The sequence below is a fragment of the Anopheles darlingi genome, chromosome 3, assembly GCF_943734745.1.
Source record: "Anopheles darlingi chromosome 3, idAnoDarlMG_H_01, whole genome shotgun sequence".
Taxonomy (NCBI): domain Eukaryota; kingdom Metazoa; phylum Arthropoda; class Insecta; order Diptera; family Culicidae; genus Anopheles; species Anopheles darlingi.
In genome coordinates this window covers 55,050,969-55,057,041 of record NC_064875.1, presented here as the reverse complement: position 1 = coordinate 55,057,041, position 6,073 = coordinate 55,050,969, and positions in this window count along the sequence as shown.

Sequence of the window (6,073 nt, the reverse complement as noted above, 5' to 3'; positions counted from 1 at the left end):
AGCTGCATCGATAAAAAGGGGACAAACAGAGAGACAATAACCAAATACCTGCAAGGTTCATTGCACTTTCCAACTGGGGAAAGATTTGCAAATTCGTATTCTGTAGAAGAAATGTTGAAATATGTTTGATAAATTATGAAAAATTTAAAATTACACCGGAACAAAATCAATTCTGTTGCGTCGAATTCCTCCTCCAGAATGCTCCATGCATTGCTGAGGTCATCATGAAGTCGACCGGGAACGGATCTGTATTGACAGTATTCCGCCGAGGGGTTTTTTGTGACGCCTTCTGTCGTCATTAAGTGATCATCATTCATACAGCATCGTACAGCAACCGATACAAAAAAAAACCCCACAGGCCAGCTTCAGCCCATGACATTTGCAGCCAACTGTTGCTGCGATGTTTTGTGAGTATGCTGATTGCTCCTACATGATTTTTGTGCAATTTGGAAATTCGCTTTTGTTTGAAAAAAAGCGGGACGCCCAGAACGCTTTGAATCGTGCTATTGAAGGTGCGAAGCAGCAGCGAAGGTAACCCTCTGGCACAAAAAAGCTCGATGTAGTTTGACAAAAAACACAAACATCCATCAATTATGGCTATTCAAGGTCATGCTGATGAGCATCATACATGGCTGCAAAGAGAAACTCGTTTTTCTTTTATCGGTTGAATTTATGTTGTCTCCGAGTCCTTGAACTAGCACAACTGACGCCTTAAAAATAGAATACAAGAATACAATAATAGAATACAAGAATACAGAATAGATAATTTAATACAGATAATACATTTTAAGCTGATAGTCGAGCATACCTTAGAGTTCAATCACTTGGCTCGCGGCCACGTGGTTTGCTCTAGACTCCGGGGCAAAGCCAACGAGTTACTTTCGAAGAATCCACCAGTTCAAGGAATGTTGACAGACAGGAGCGGAGGAACGGCAGATACCGAGTCGAGATTATCGAATCCTAAAACAGACCAACGCACGTGGAGGCTCGCCATGGAAGCAACATTTTCATGCGAACGAGATTCAAAAGAAGGAAACCAACAACTGGCCGCGTCTGGCCTAGTCGATGTTGTTGGAGATGGACGAGCGCAAAATCTGTATCCTCTCGGAGGGGGCAAATTTGACTTAAGTCCTCGCGGTGCGTCCGCAGACGATGATGCTGCGTTGGACGCGATTTGTGCTGTCGGCCAGTAGGTTGTCTGGCTGCTTATAGACGACTCTACTAGCAGCAGCAGCAGCAGCGGCTGTTTCTGGTCAGAGTAGTCTTTCGCCAACATCCATTCTATCAGCTGCTTCTGTCAGCATGATCTTGCAATCTGCAATCGCCCAGCCGAAAGAGGTTGCTGCGTGGCAAGCAGGTATCGCCGGTGGGGACGACGGTGGCGAACGGACACGACGAAGAAGCAGAACCAACAAACAAACAAACAAACAACCGACGTTCCGCGTGAAGAACGTTTGCGCAAAACATTAGAATGAAGACCCAGTCGGGCGAACGAACGAGATTTTTGGACCTTTCTTGACGCACACACACACTGAGTAGGCTGCGCATGCCCGATCGTCGTGGCGTAATGTGTGTCCGTCGTGTGTCCGTGCGTACGATCGCCACCGCGTGGTCCCTGTCGTGATCGCCGACCGCCGAACGATCGGTCGTCGTCGTCGTCGTCGTCGCTTAGAAGTTTCGATTTCGGGGTTTCGGGACATTTGAATAAAGGTTAACACGAAGTCACCAGCCAAGAGACAGAGCGATAGAAAGAGATGGAGAGAGAAAGAGCAAGAGAGTGAGGACGATACTGCGTATGCGATGATGATGATGATGATGATGACGAGGAGATCGTACTCGATGGCAATTGAGCACGATCGGGGACTATTGGAGGCGAAGGAAGGGTGTAGGATGGTGGTGCTGCCCGCGGTCCCGCGCAGTATTCGACGATAGAGATAACGACCAACGCAATGGCGCAGGTCGCCGGTTGAAGAAGAAGGGGCCGCTACCGCTTATCTCCTACCGGCCATGCTCGCACTCCTGAGCACATGGTGTTGCTGTTGCTGCTTCTCTTTCTCTCTCTCTCTCTCTCTCTCTCTCTCTTTCTCTCTTTCTCTCTCCGCATTAGATTAAGCGATAGCAAGAAAGGCAACATTCTAATTCTGAAATGTTTGCGGATCGACGACGACGCGCCTCTCTCGCCGTCAACGTCAACGTCAATGGGGCAGCATGCTTTATGCTGAGTTTATGAGCCGCAGCCGCACACACGCACACGAAGAGAATGCGACAACTGCGCCGCGTGCGGTGCGGTGTCCCCGCTTCATCACCACCGACAGATCACCTTCACGATCACCGCGGTCGCGTTGTCTTCTGTGCGTATAGAAGAGGCGGCGTCGTCGTCGTCGTGGTCGTCGTCGTCGCCGTCGTCGTCGTCTTCGTGCTGCTTTGACGCACATCACCGCACCGCGGCGCTGCGGACGATCGCCAGAAACGCGTGAATCGAACCGCGTGGTGACGTGCGCGCGGCCGCGCTCAGTGTAGTACCATCATCGCGCTAGTCGTGATCACGAACCGTGCTGTTGCTTGCCTGAGGCATCATTGCTTCTCACTGTCGCGTCGCGTTGCTTAGTAGCGTTTGTCTGGCGTGTTCTCAGGTTAGCTGGTTAGTGAATAAGAGCCGTTGTAGCAGTTCTTGACGCAGCACTCGCGCAGCCATCAAAGTACGCAGCTAGTAGTCGTCTTTAGTACGAGTTTAGTATCGGTTCCTGTTAAGCGAAACTTTCGCGAGTGAATCCTTTCGTCGTGGTACGTTCGCCTTCACTCACTGTTTACTACGATTGATCCAAACGAGTTTCCTTCTCCGTCGCTCTCGGGGAGTCCTCGCTGAGCGCGTACTCCGAGAGGAGTGATAGTGAGTCCACGTGTGCGTGTTCGTGTTCGTGTCCGTGTGTAAGTGTGTAACGATGGGTGGGTGGATGAAATGGTCCCAAAGCCACCCACCCATACACACTGCCGCGAAAGGATACTAAGCGCGAGCAAACAATCGGCACCATGGCCGACCTAATGCCCCTGTTTTGGCATCCCGCGCACGCGATATACATACACAAACACACACGAGAATACAGGGAAGGGAAAACCGGACCACGATGGGTCTCTCTCTCTCTCTCTCTCTCACTCGACACCAGCACCCTGGCTGCGGCGGTTCCTGCTGTGTGCCTTCTCAGTTGCGAGTGAGCTTTCTGTGCCGCTGCACGTCGTCGTCGATGTTTGTGTCGAGCTGAGTCCGTGGTGTCTCAGGTGCCGGGAGGGAAGCAGGGAAAGGGAAGAGAAAAGGTATACCGGAAGGCGGAAACAAACCCCTCGACCCGTCCTTGGGACTGTGTGACAATTGGCTCGATGTGAATGTCTCGTGATCGACGCGTGGCGCGCATCAAGACGATCCCGAAGTGCCCGAACGTTCTACCAACCATTATCTATCTAACCATCACCCAGAAGAGCTGTCTGTGTGCGTGCGTGTGTGCGTGCGAGCATGATAATTGTATCAATCAACTGCGGTCGGTATCAGATGTTGCGCCGTAAGAACAGTTGGGGGGGGGGGGGGGGGGGGGGGAGATCGATCAAGAAGCTGTCCAGTGTAGTCCAGTGTGTTCCGGAAGGGAAGACCAAAGGCACCCCAAAAAAAAAGTCTTGCAAAGAATCTTCCAGATAAGCACCAGCAGAATGGCTAGGAGTGGGCACGCAGCGGGGGGGTGGGACAGAATTTTCCTTCCTAGAACATATCACGCTCTCGTGAGTTCTGGGCCTTCGCTCTCGCTTCTCGAGTAACTCATTTTCCCGCAATTCTAATAGACCTTCTGCTTCTGCACCCTCAACAACGTGCTCATGTATTGGGAGTGCTACCCCAAAAGCACCCTCTCCCCCACAAAATGCTACGGAGTTGATGCCTCTGTGCAAACGCTAGTTGCTAGCAGTACCCCTGGTGTCGGCGCCCGGTTATTGCGCCATTCCCTTTACATTGTTGTCACACTATTCGTGTCTAAGACTGTCTGTGCAGTCCTCGATCGCAACAACGTTGCTGTTGTTGTTGTTCTTGTTGTTGTTGTTTGCAATTGATTTGTTTTACATTTCCCCTGCCTTCTCGCTCGCGCTCACCTAGCGCCGTTGGTGGTGGGCGAGTTTGATTAGAACTGGCACCAATACTGCTGCACAAAAGGCGAGTACTACTGCTAATACTACTACTACTACCACTAGTATTAGATGCTACTACCGCTCGCCATCCCCGGGTTACCATCACAAGCAGCAGGCGCCTACCATTACCAGCACGTTATCGGTGGTTCCAATCAAGCTGCCGCCAACGGTGCCGCCCTGCTACCACTCCTCCTGCTGTCGCCTGATAACGTCTGGTAATCGACGCAAAAGGCGGGAAGTGGAGCGGTGAAGATGATACCCCCTTCGTTGCCATCACACGAGCACGTGTGGTGCTGGTGCGTATGAGTGGCTCAGCCTAGTTGCGTGGGCTGTAGATTGATAGCTGGATAGCTCGATAGGATAGGCTGCTGCAGATTAGCCCATCCTCGTGAGCATCGCGTGTGTGCATTCATGATCCTGATACACACGTGAGCTGTCACTCCGTTATCGAACTCGGGAGCGAAGAGGTGGTGTTGGTGGTTCTGCAAAATTAGGTCCCGAAGTGTTTTTGTTTAAGTATTATTAACCCAAAAACGGGTTTCCTGAAGAACAGTGAGTTTCAGACATTCTAAGAGGTGGAACAAACAGTCTCGCCAATCCAATCGACGGCGCCTACTGTGTTGAAATACCGTTGCTCACTGCTCGAGTTTTCCACTGCTCGAATCGAAAAAATCCGGGAGGAGAGGAGAGAAAAACATTTTTCAAAACAATTCATTCACTCCACCGATGCTCGCGCGCTCCCTCGGAACTCAGCAGTTTAGCATCCTAATACAGTGCGCCTCCATCGTTCGTCCGGCAGTACCGTGGCGATCTAATTAAAGGAACTGCTACCCGCGTGCGCGCGTGCCCGTGTGTGTGTGTGAGTTGAATAAAGTAAGGGGATAGAGCTCCCCACAAGAAACCGTGAGCAAAAGCAAACACAGAGAGAGAGAGCGCGCGCGCGCGTAAGAGCGAGAAAGAGAGAGAAAGAGAGAGAGAGAGAGAGAGAGAGAGAGAGGAACAAAGTGTATGTTTGAGCGCGTTCGTCGTCGGGTTCGAAGCGCGAACTCCTGCCAGCCGCCTCGCCAGTAGTAAGCAACAAACCGCGAGACACGCAGGGTGCCCAGAAGGATAGCCACTGAGCCACTGAGCCACTGAGCCTTTTCCACCCCCCGGGAAAATGTTCCCATAGTTCCCGATCACGACGACGACTCGATTGGTTGTGAAAGTGGGTTTCTTGTTGTTGTTGCTGTTGTTGTTGTTGTGAGTGTTGTTGTGTGTTGACAACCATTGTCTCATCACTCGCAACACGGAGTGTCCTAGGGCCGTGCCGTGTGTGTGTGACGAGATCCTCACGAATTTCGTCTCGCCCCTAATTCCGTCCTTCGTTCCGTGCGAAAAATCCTCTCCATTCTAGCCAGAACCAGACCAGACCAGAGGGGCCGACCCGTGATCATCAGCAGCAACCATCGTCGTCGTGCCATCGTGCCTCTCGCGGCAACCAGCGTGATGTTCAGTTGATGAGGCGTAGCCTACTACCACCCATCCAATAGAGAGATAAAGAGAAGGAGAGAGAGAGCGAAAGAATCTGTCGCTCTCTCTTTGCAGTGCTCGTGTGCTGGAAAAGTCCCCCGCGTTTGCGTGCGTGCGTGCTTTCGCGCGCCCGTGTGTGTGTGTGTGTGTGTGTTTGTGTGTTGGTCTCTGCTGTGACTCGTGACCGCCTCCGGTACCGGCGGCTGGTTCCCGCTATCGGTCGGTCGGTCGGTCATACTCTGTGAACACGTGGGGCAACCAACTCGACCAGACGAGAGTCATCGCATCGCATCGCCCCATTCCGGGGCCAGTAATGATCACACTGTCGGTGTTTGGTGTTGTTTCCGGTTGAAAGTGCTCCAGCCCTATCCTTTTGTATCCTTTCTCGGTGTTT